This window comes from Pristiophorus japonicus, chromosome 8 (genome assembly GCF_044704955.1).
Source record: "Pristiophorus japonicus isolate sPriJap1 chromosome 8, sPriJap1.hap1, whole genome shotgun sequence".
NCBI lineage: Eukaryota > Metazoa > Chordata > Chondrichthyes > Pristiophoridae > Pristiophorus > Pristiophorus japonicus.
Genome location: NC_091984.1, coordinates 94,311,270 through 94,323,678, shown reverse-complemented (window position 1 = coordinate 94,323,678; position 12,409 = coordinate 94,311,270). Strand labels below are relative to the sequence as shown.

General features: G+C 42.0%; 1 pseudogene; it reads left to right on the top strand.

The window, feature by feature from the left end:
* Positions 1–11,767: 11,767 nt before the first annotated feature.
* On the top strand, positions 11,768–11,946 carry LOC139269866 (U2 spliceosomal RNA; annotated as a pseudogene).
* Positions 11,947–12,409: the final 463 nt, after the last annotated feature.

The window sequence follows — 12,409 nt, the reverse complement described above, 5'->3', positions numbered from 1 at the left end:
GAATGCATACGGGATTGTTTCTTAGAACAGTATGTTACAGAACCTACAAGGGAGCAAGCTATCTTAGATCTGGTCCTGTGTAATGAGACAGGAATAATAAACGATCTCCTAGTAAAAGATCCTCTCGGAATGAGTGATCACAGTATGGTTGAATTTGTAATACAGATTGAGGGTGAGGAAGTATTGTCTCAAACGAGCGTACTATGCTTAAACAAAGGGGACTACAGTGGGATGAGGGCAGAGTTGGCTAAAGTAGACTGGGGACACAGACTAAACGGTGACACAATTGAGGAACAGTGGAGGACTTTTAAGGAGCTTTTTCATAGTGCTCAACAAAAATATATTCCAGTGAAATAGAAGGGCGGTAAGAGAAGGGATAACCAGCCGTGGATAACCAAGGAAATAAAGGAGAGTATCAAATTAAAAACCGATGCGTATAAGGTGGCCAAGGTGAGTGGGAAACTAGAAGATTGGGAAAATTTTAAATAACAGCAAAGAATGACTAAGAAAGCAATAAAGAAAGGAAAGATAGATTACGAAAGTAAACTTGCGCAAAACATAAAAACAGATAGTAAAAGCTTTTACCGATATATAAAACGGAAAAGAGTGACTAAAGTAAATGTTGGTCCCTTTGAAGATGAGAAGGGGGATTTAATAATGGGAAATGTGGAAATGGCTGAGACCTTAAACAACTATTTTGCTTCCGTCTTCACAGTGGAAGACACAAAAACCATGCCAAGAATTGCTGGTCACGGGAATGTGGGAAGGGAGGACCTTGAGACAATCACTATCACTAGCGGGGTAGTGCTGGACAGGCTAATGGGACTCAAGGTAGACAAGTCCCCTGGTCCTGATGAAATGCATCCCAGGGTATTAAAAGAGATGGCGGAAGTTATAGCAGATACATTCGTTATAATCTACCAAAATTCTCTGGACTCTGGGGAGGTACCAGCGGATTGGAAAGCAGCTAATGTAACACCTCTGTTTAAAAAAGGGGGCAGACAAAAGGCAGGTAACTATAGGCCTGTTTAACATCTGTAGTGGGGAAAATGCTTGAAGCTATCATTAAGGAAGAAATAGCAGGACATCTAGATAGGAATATTGCAAACAAGCAGACGCAACATGGATTCATGAAGGGGAAATCATGTTTAACTAATTTACTGGAATTCTTTGAGGATATAACGAGCATGGTGGATAGAGGTGTACCGATGGATGTGGTGTATTTAGATTTCCAAAAGGCATTCGATAAGGTGGCACATAAAAGGTTACTGTAGAAGATAAAGGTACACGGAGTCAGAGGAAATGTATTAGCATGGATAGAGAATTGGCTGGCGAACAGAAAGCAGAGAGTTGGGATAAATGGGTCCTTTTCGGGTTGGCAATCGGTGGTTAGTGGTGTGCCACAGGGATCGGTGCTGGGACCACAACTGTTTACAATATACATAGATGACCTGGAAGAGGGGACAGAGTGTAGTGCAACAAAATTTGCAGATGACACAAAGATTAGTGGGAAAGCGGGTTGTGTAGAGGACATAGAGGCTGCAAAGAGATTTAGATAGGTTAAGCGAATGGGCTAAGGTTTGGCAGATAGAATACAATGTCAGAAAATGTGAGGTCATCCACCTTGGGAAAAAAAACAGTAAAATGGAATATTATTTGAATGGGGAGAAATTACAACATGCTGAGGTGTAGAGGGACCTGGGGGTCCTTGTGCATGAATCCCAAAAAGTTAGTTTGCAGGCGCAGCAGGTAATCAGGAAGACGAATGGAATGTTGACTGCAACTGTACAGGGTATTGGTGAGGCCGCACCTGGAGTACTGTGTGCAGTTTTGGTCACCTTACTTAAGGAAGGATATACTAGCTTTGGAGGGGGTACAGAGACAATTCACTCGGCTGATACGGGAGATGAGGGGGTTACCTTTTGATGATAGATTGAGTAGACTGGGTCTTTACTCGTTGGAGTTCAGAAGAATGAGGGGTGATCTTATAGAAACATTTAAAATAATGAAAGGGATAGACAAGATAGAGGCAGAGAGGTTGTTTCCACTGGTCAGGTAGACTAGAACTAGGGGGCACAGCCTCAAAATACAGGGGAACCAATTTAAAACCGAGTTGAGAAGGAATTTCTTCTCCCAGAGGGTTGTAAATCTGTGGAATTCTCTGCCCAAGAAAGCAGTTGAGGCTAGCTCATTGAATGTATTCAAATCACAGGCAGATAGATTTTTAACCAATAAGGGAATTAAGGGTTATGGGGACGGGCAGGTAAGTGGAGCTGAGTCCACGGCCAGATCAGCCATGATTTGTTGAATGGCGGAGCAGGCTCGAGGGGCTAGATGGCCTACTCCTGTTCCTAATTCTTATGTTCTTATGTTCTTATGTACAGGAAACCCCTCCACGCATAACTGAAAGGCACAGAGGGGATTTCCCAGAGGCGGCTCAAGTTGTGAGGCGCCGGTTCCTGAGGGAGGTTTCGGGGCTTGGGGCTGATGAGGAATTCCGTTGAGACGGGGAACAGTTCGGACGGGATTCAACAGCTCTACAAACCTGTGAGCATACTCACAGGTGCATACATTACAGATTGAGAGGTTTTTTTCTAAACTAAGCACTGAGCACAGCTTAAATAGCACCAAGAGTAAAGATTTGGGTTCTGATCAAAGCCAATAGTAGAGATTTTAACGTGTCGCTTCTCTCTGCAGATGCTGAGTCTGACTTGCTGAGTATTTCTGGCACTTTCAGTTTTTGTTTTGGATTTCCAGCATCTTCAGTATTTAAATAGTAAAATTGACATATTGGATGGCGGAAAAGGATTGATAACTAGGACAGATTTATTTTTCTTTGTACCATATAACCCACATGGAGTAACAGTGCTGCGTAATATAATGCAATTAGATTAGAACCCCTTTGTTGCACACCTACTGTGCAAGTCATCCATAAGATGGGTTATGTATCCTCATGAAGCAATGGCTCGACTTCCTGTTACTTACAATAGAGCTTATAATACCTGTGAATTTCATCAAAAGACCTAGGATGACTCAGAGTCCACCATCAGGCATGAATACAAATCCATTAGCACCATGTTGGCGCTGCGGGGGTAATCATCGAGCCCATCAATGTCGATTCAAGCACTACGTGTGCAAAGACTGCGAAACAGTAAAGACTTGTTACTGTAAACTGCCTCAGATGTAAACCTGATCCTACTTTATTCGCGCCCAAAGTAACCCACATGACATAGTACCCGCGCTTATATACCAGTGACCGCGCACGCGCACATGCAGCCCGATGACCTCCGACAGTGGCGCTCCCTGGTGTCTGGTGACCCCAAGCATAAATACATAACAATTGGGATGTACTTTTTTGGAAATGAAAGTTACAAATTAAAATTATTATTAACACCAGGAAGGGGAGGGGATAGTTCTGCAGTTCTCAACTATTAGGTTTGGTTTCCTTGTAGTTCCAAGAACGGTTTGAGAGAAATTTGCATTTGATGAATCATTATTATTCAGAGTACAAGAATGCCATTATTAGGCCTTTCAATTAAGAAGATCTCTAGTATGAGGAATCTTAGCTCTGACTTCCTGGAGAACAATGGACCCCAAAACACTGCCTACACATTAGATTTAAATATGGACCTGTGCTGCAGTTAATGCCATCAGTTAGCACAACAGAATTAGTATAAATTTTGTATTAAATGGTTAAATAAAGGTTTGAACTTGAATGGATTGGGAGTTATTGGGACACCATTTTTATTTTACAACTTTATATATTATCTTGTTGGGTTTTAACAGTTTGCGCAATGGAATGAGAATCTGTCACCTGAAATCCATTTAGTAATTGATCTTGATTAACTGTGCAGAGCCAGAAATAGGAAACGGTTCCAAAAAGAGGAAGAACAGCAGAAATTCAAAGAATGGCCAGTAAATCTATTTTGGGAAAAGGTTGCATTTTGTGCAGGAAGTTAATGTTTAACATTTTACAAAAGAGAAATCTAACTTCCAACATAATGTTGAAAACATGTAACCAGTGTATTAAGCAGTCAGTATAACTAGCTCAGGGCTACCAGTGAGAAAATGACTCTTTGCAAATTATTCAAAAAAACATACATAAAAAAGATTTGGACCCCAGTAATGAAGTCATTCTTTTTATTATAGTATTTGGTTCAACTCAGGTTTTTCTGTATTTTCTGGTCAGGCTGTACTGTAACTTGACCTTTGCACCATTTAATTGCCCAAAGCTGCAGGAGATTCAGCTTTCTGTTGTGGATGACAAATGTGGAAATGTCCTGCATGAAACCCAACTTCTGACAGCTATTCATAGAGTTCAAGTCTCTACACTGGGGTTGGGAATATACAAAGGATTTGTACAATGCAAAGATTTTTGTGACCTTAATAAGTAAATATATCACGTGAACTGTCTGGTAAAATAGCTGAATTTACATTTACAAATGACAAAAGCAACAATTTTTGCAAATTCACAAGACAACTGTAAATGAGGAAGAATATTCAACCCCATCTTAGCACATTTGTTTAGAAAAACCTAGCAGTAACTCGAACATTAGACTTGAACATTCCCTATGCTCAGCTTCAGGACTATACAAAGATGTCCAGTCTTACACAGACATGTCGCGCTGTTCGGAAGAATGTCCATGATAGCCGCAAAATCACAAACATGCATACATGTGCTTGGAAGAGGAGAGAGAAATGTCCTCACATGTATTTAATAATTTAAATTATTCTCGAACAATTTAAACCTAGCTCATTGTTTTCCCTTTTACAAAGTGAAAGGAATTGTTAAAAAAAATCATTTAACCGCTGTCTGCAGTATGAAGACAGAAGGATCCCGACGCTGCTGCTGTGACTCTTGTTGCCTAATACCTTACATACTATTAGGAACATAGCAACAGGAGCAGGCCATTTAGCCACTCAAGCCTGTTCCGCCATTCAATAAGATCATAACTAATTTGTATCTTTACTGCATCTTGATTCCATAACCCTTAATAACCTAACGGTAATCGATCAATCTCAATTTTGACATTTGTAATTGACCTACCTCAACTGCTTTTTTGGGGGAGAGAGTTACAGATTTCTATTACCCTTTGTGTATTTCCTGACATCACGCCTGAACGGCCTAGCTCTAATTTTAAGATTGTTCCTCCTTATTCTGAACTCCTGCACCAACAGAAATAGTTTCTCTCTATGTACCTTTAACCATCTTAAACACCTGAATAAGATCACACTTTAATCTTCCATATTTAAGGGAATACAAGCCTAGTCTATGCAACATGTCATCATCATTTGACCCTTTTAGCCCAAGTGTGAATCTGCGCGGCACCTCCTCCAAAGCCAATATATCCTCCCTGAAGTGCAATGCCCTGAACTGAATGCACTACTCCAGATGAGGTCCAACCAGAGTTTTATATAACTGTGACTATTGACCAGAGGACCTTGGGGGTAGTAAAGAATTGAATTCCCACTGGCCCAATAGCTCGTATGTTGATACTTGACTGGAGGTTAATGGTGTGTACAGCTTGCAGCATGTCCGTTCTCGCAAGTGATTCTATACTGTGGGCACTGAAATCTGATCAAATGTGTGAGCAGCATGAGACTGAAAGGGACAACTTGGAACAGATAACATAGATGGGGAAAAAAACAGTGGCCTTGGACATACAGCGAAGTTGAAAGGCGGAGAGGTAACGATGGCAGAAATAAACATGGTCAGGTTAAAAACAATGAGAAAAATAAAGCAGATTTTTTTTTTGTGGTCAACTTCTAAATGAGAAATAGAAAATCTGAAACAAAGCACAATAAGAGTCAGACACGATAGAAACATAGAAACATAGAAAATAGGTGCAGGAGTAGGCCATTCAGTCCTTCTAGCCTGCACCGCCATTCAATGAGTTCATGGCTGAACATGCAACTTCAGTACCCCATTCCTGCTTTCTCGCCATACCCCTTGATCCCCTGAGTAGAAAGGACTTCATCTAACTCCCTTTTGAATATATTTAGTGAATTGGCCTCAACAACTTTCTGTGGTAGAGAATTCCACAGGTTCACCACTCTCTGAGTGAAGAAGTTTCTCCTCATCTCGGTCCTAAATGGCTTACCCCTTATCCTTAGACTGTGACCCCTGGTTCTGGACTTCCCCAACATCGGGAACATTCTTCCTGCATCTAACCTGTCTAAACCCGTCATAATTTTAAACGTTTCAATGAGGTCCCCTCTCATTCTTCTGAACTCCAGTGAATACAAGCCCAGTTGATCCAGTCTTTCTTGATAGGTCAGTCCCACCATCCCGGGAATCAGTCTGGTGAATCTTCGCTGCACTCCCTCAATAGCAAGAATGTCCTTCCTCAAGTTAGGAGACCAAAACTGTGCACAATACTCCAGGTGTGGCCTCACCAAGGCCCTGTACAATTGTAGCAACACCTCCCTGCCCCTGTACTCAAATCCCCTCGCTATGAAGGCCAACATGCCATTTGCTTTCTTAACCGCCTGCTGTACCTGCATGCCAACCTTCAATGACTGATGTACCATGACACCCAGGTCTCGTTGCAGCTCCCCTTTTCCTAATCTGTCACCATTCAGATAATAGTCTGTCTCTCTGTTTTTACCACCAAAGTGGATAACCTCACATTTATCCACATTATACTTCATCTGCCATGCATTTGCCCACTCACCTAACCTATCCAAGTCACTCTGCAGCCTCATAGCATCCTCCTCGCAGCTCACACTGCCACCCAACTTAGTGTCATCCGCAAATTTGGAGATACTATATTTAATCGATGGGGGTAAAGTTTCCGCGTTGGGTGCAATCGGCAATCTAGGCACAAATTGTGCCCAAAATTGGGCCAGTTTTCTGAATTGAATTGAATTTATTGCACAAGTTTCTGCCCAAACACATTTGCATATCACCAAACGTAAAATCTTCCAAGAACCAGCAATCCAAGTAATCAGGCAGCGTTTTAGAACGCAATTGGTTTTTTTTCTTGCATTAAAAAATATTCCTTGATAGATTTAAGAGTGGTACCTGATGCTGTTTTATTAATACAGCTGAAAATGGGGTTATCACAAAAAATAAGCATTTTTTTATCAGAGTGTCTAGTCCACCACCCATGAGTAACACGATTTTAATAACTGAAAATGGCTTTAAAAATACTAAACAGAGCCATTTACTAGTTTCATTGGTGTACAGTAGTCAGTTTCTTAGTTAATTAAATGTTTCTTAATATTTAAAAGCTTTTAAAAGGTGCCTATAGTGTCCTTTCGTCTAAAAAAAAACACTTAATTTTAAGAGTGTCTTCGAAGAGCCGCAAATAGGTACAATTAGTGGAAAATCGTCATGCTGATTAATTCGGGCTGGGTCGTGACCTGTTTTGTGGGCGGAGCCTCTGAAAAGGGAGGGTGAACTGCCAGTTGTCGTGGTGCATATAGGTACTAATGATATAGGTAAAAAACGGGATGAGGTCCTACGAGATGAATTTAGGGAGCTAGGAGTTAAATTAAAAAGTAGGACCTCAAAAGTAGTAATCTCAGGATTGTTACCAGTGCCAGGTGCTAGTCAGAGTAGGAATCGCAGGATAGCTCAGATGAATACGTGGCTTGAGCAGTGGTGCAGAAGGGAGGGATTCAAATTCCTGGGGCATTGGAACCGGTTCTGGGGGAGGTGGGACCAGTACAAACCGGACGGTCTGCACCTGGGCAGGACTGGAACCAATGTCCAAGGGGGAGTGTTTGCAAGTGCTGTTGGGGAGGAGTTAAACTAATATGGCAGGGGGATGGGAACCTATGCAGGGAGACAGAGGGAAATAAAATGGAATCAGAAGCAAAAGATAGAAAGGAGAATAGTAAAAGTGGAGGCAGAGAAACCAAGGCAAAAAACAAAAAGGGCCACATTACAGCAAAATTCTAAAGGGGCAAAGTGCGTTAAAAAGACAAGCCTGAAGGCTCTGTGCCTCAATGGGAGGAGTATTCGGAATAAGGTGGATGAATTAACTGCGCAGATAGCAGTTAACGGGTATGATGTAATTGGCATCACGGAGACATGGCTCCAGGGTGACCAAGGCTGGGAACTCAACATCCAAGGGTATTCAGCATTTAGGAAGGATAGACACAAGGGAAAAGGAGGCAGGGTGGCGTTGCTGGTTAAAGAGGAAATTAATGCATAGTAAGGAGGGACATTAGCCTGGATGATGTGGAATCGGTATGGGTGGAGCTGCAGAATTCCAAAGGGCAGAAAACGCTCGTGGGAGTTGTGTACAGACCACCAAACAATAGTAGTGAGGTTGGGGACAGCATCAAACAAGAAATAAGGGATGTGTGCAATAAAGGTACAGCAGTTATCATGGACGACTTTAATCCACATATTCATTGGGCAAACCAAACTGGTAGCGTGGAGGAGGATTTCCTGGAGTATATTAGGGATGGTTTTCAATATGTCGAGGAACAAACTAGGGAGCTGGCCAGCCTAATCTGGGTTTTGTGTAATGAGAAGGGACTAATTAGCAATCTTGTTGTGCGAGGCCCCTTGGGGAAGAGTGACCATAATATGGTAGAATTCTTTATTAAGATGGAGAGTGACACATTTAATTCAGAAACTAGGGTCCTAAACTTAAGGAAAGGTAACTTCGACGGTATGAGGCGTGAATTGGCTAGAATAGACTGGCAAAGGATACTTAAAGGGTTGACGGTGGATAAGCAATGGCAGACATTTAAAGATCACATGGATGAACTTCAGCAATTGTACATCCCTGTCTGGAGTAAAAATAAAACGGGGAAGGTGGCTCAACCATGGCTAACAAGGGAAATTAAGGATAGTGTTAAAGCCAAGGAAGAGGCATATAATTTGGCTAGAAAAAGCAACAAACCTGAGGACTGGGAGAAATTTAGAATTCAACAGAGGAACACTGAGGGTTTAATTAAGAGGGGGAAAATAGAGTATGAGAGGAAGCTTGCAGGGAACATAAAAACTGACTGCAAAAGCTCCTATAAATATGTGAAGAGAAAAAGATTAGTGAAGACAAATGTAGGATTCAGGTGAATTTATAATGGGGAACAAAGAAATGGCAGACCAATTGAACAAATACTTCGGTTCTGTCTTCACGAAGGAAGACACAAATAACCTTCTGATTGTACTAGCGGATAGTAGGTCTAGTGAGAAGGAGGAACTGAAGGTTATCCTTATTAGGCGGGAAATTGTGTTAGGGAAATTGATGGGATTGAAGGCCGATAAATCCCCGGGGCCTGATAGCCTGCATCCCAGAGTACTTAAGGAAGTGGCCCTAGAAATAGTGGATGCATTGGTGATCATATTCCAACAGTCTATCGAATCTGGATCAGTTTCTATGGACTGGAGAGTAGCTAATGTAACACCACTTTTTAAAAAAGGAGGGAGAGAGAAAATGGGTAACTATAGACCGGTTAGCCTGATATCAGTCGTGAGGAAAATGTTGGAATCAATCATTAAGGATGAAATAGCAGCGCATTTGGAAAGCAGTGACAGGATCGGACCAAGTCCGCATGGATTTACGAAAGGGAAATCAAGCTTGACGAATCTTCTGGAATTTTCTGAGGATTTAACTAGCAGAGTGGACAAGGGAGAACCAGTAGATGTGGTGTATTTGGACTTTCAAAAGGCTTTTGACAAGGTCCCGCACAAGAGATTGGTGTGCAAAATCAAAGCGCATGGTTTTGGGGGTAATGTACTGACATGGATAGAGAACTGGTTGGCAGACAGGAAGCAGAGAGTCGGGATAAACGGGTCCTTTTCAGAATGGCAGGCAGTGGCTAGTGAAGTGCCGCAGGGCTCAGTGCTGGGACCCGAGCTCTTTACAATATACATTAACCATTTAGATGAAGGAATTGAGTGTAATATCTCCAAGTTTGCGGATGACACTAAACTGGGTGGCGGTGTGAGCTGTGCGGAGGACGCTAAGAGGCTGCAGGGTGATTTGGACAGGTTAGGTGAGTGGGCAAATGCATGGCAGATGCAGTATAATGTGGATAAATGTGAGGTTATCCATTCTGGGGGCAAAAACACGAAGGCAGAATATTATCTGAATGGTGGCATATTAGGAAAAGAGATGCAACGAGACTTGGGTGTCATGGTTGATTAGTCACTGAAAGTGGGCATGCAGGTACAGCAGGCGGTGAAGAAGGCAAATGGTATGTTGGCCTTCATAGCTAGGGGATTTGAGTATAGGAGCAGTGAGGTCTTACTGCAGTTGTACAGGGCTTTAGTGAGGCCTCAACTGGAATATTGTCTTGAGTTTTGGTCTCCTAATCTGAGGAAGGACATTCTTGCTATTGAGGGAGTGCAGCGAAGGTTCACCAGACTGATTCCAGGGATGGCTGGACTGTCATATGAGGAGAGACTGGATCAACTGGGCCTTTATTCACTGGAGTTTAGAAGGATGAGAGGGGATCTCATAGAAACGTATAAGATTCTGACGGGACTGGACAGGTTAGATGCGGGAAGGATGTTCCCGGTGTTGGGGAAGTCCAGAACCGGCGACATAGTCTTAGGATAAGGGGTAGGCCATTTAGGACTGAGATGAGGAGAAACTTCTTCACTCAGAGAGTTGTTAACCTATGGAATTCCTTGCCGCAGAGAGAAGTTGATGCCAGTTCATTGGATATATTCAAGAGGGAGTTATGGCTAAGGGGATTAAGGGGTATGGAGAGAAAGCAGGAAAGGGGTACTGAGGGAATAATCAGCCATGATCTTATTGAATGGCGGTGCAGGCTCAAAGGGCCGAATGGCCTACTCCTGCACCTATTTTCTATGTTTTCTATGTTTTCTATGTTGTTTTTTAAACCAGTGCAGAAGAAACTCTATTTGTGCTGAATGTAAATTGCGCTTGAAATTTCTCAATCTTTTGTGCTTGTTTGGCTAATTTTGGGTGAATTGCGCTGAAAAAAACAGCGCAATCAGCGGAACCGCCTTAAAAGGCATAAATGGCAAGTTACTTCAAAATTTGCGCCACTTTCAATGCCAAGCTGGCCGACTGGTACTTCTGCCGAAATTTCCTGAGAATCTCATTTGCATATACCAAAATGTAAAAACCAGTGAAAAACAAGCAGAAATCAGTGTAAACAATCGGGGCCTGATGAAAGCGTGGAACCTATGCCATATTCCTTCTTTACGTTCCTCTTCATTTACAAAAATTGTAGCTTGAAGTCATCAAACCATCATTTATACCACTAGGCACAGCATGTTTAAGAACATGCAATCGCGGAAACTTTTCAATTTTTAATGTAATTCTTTGATGCCGTAAAAATGCATTAAATATCTCATTGCATTTCACAAACTGGCATTTAAAATCTACATTTGTATTGATACACAGTGCAAGTAAAGTTAACTTCCTGTGCTGGGCCTCCTTCAGTTACCAGCTGTATTCTCAGTGGTCTCAAATGTCACCTTCGCTTCTAAAGTGCCAGCACCCCCTCTAGTGGCCTTGATAGGAATGTTTACTGAATGTCTGGCTTATTCCCACAGTCCTTCAATGTCCACCTGCCCTCGGGCAATGCTTGTATTTTAAATATTGTACCTGGATTTTTCAGGTCTTTTCCTCTGTGGGACTAAAAGTGTTCTGTTCAGAAAAGTTTTTTGAGGTTTTTTTCAATTGGAAAGTTACCCTTATGATCTCAAAGGTTTGGTTTGGGGCCCTTACATATTACTAGACAATGGTACTAAATACTACCTACTTAATCTGCTGTTAAATCTGCACACTTACAATTATAAAAAGGCATGTTTCCAGTAGGTAATATAAATATCGCTTCTCGGCCTTTTGGCTAAGATCAAGTGTAGTATCTGTTCTTATCAGTTTAATATCCCCTATGGGGACATGATATTGAATTGATTTTTGGACAGGGAGCTGGATCAGGGGCATGCCCCGTCCACTCCATGCACCGACCTGGTATTGCAATATTTCCAGGAACGGTGCAACTTCGCCTCTCGGCCTTTTGGCCTAAGATCAAATATATTGGCGCAAAGTGATCTTTGGCGTTAGAAATTGGATAAATAAAAAAATATATAAATATAGTTGACAAAATGATAAGCGATAGATAACACAAGAGTAAATGATATTCAACGATTATAAAGGTCTCAAAATACCAATGTTATTTCAGCATATGAGCCATATAACAACTCAGAAACGAGCTATTCCTCCATAAGAACATAAGAAATAGGACCAGGAGTAGGCCATTTGGCCCCTTGCGCCTGCTCCGCCACTCAGTAAGATCGTGGCTGATCTGATCTTGACCTCAACTCCACTTCCCCACCTGCTCCCCATAACCCTTCACTCCCTTATCGTTCAAAAATCTGTCTATTTCCACCTTAAATACATTCAATGACCCAGCCTCCACAGCTCTCTGGGGTAAAGAATTCCAAAAATACACGATCCTCTGAGAGAAG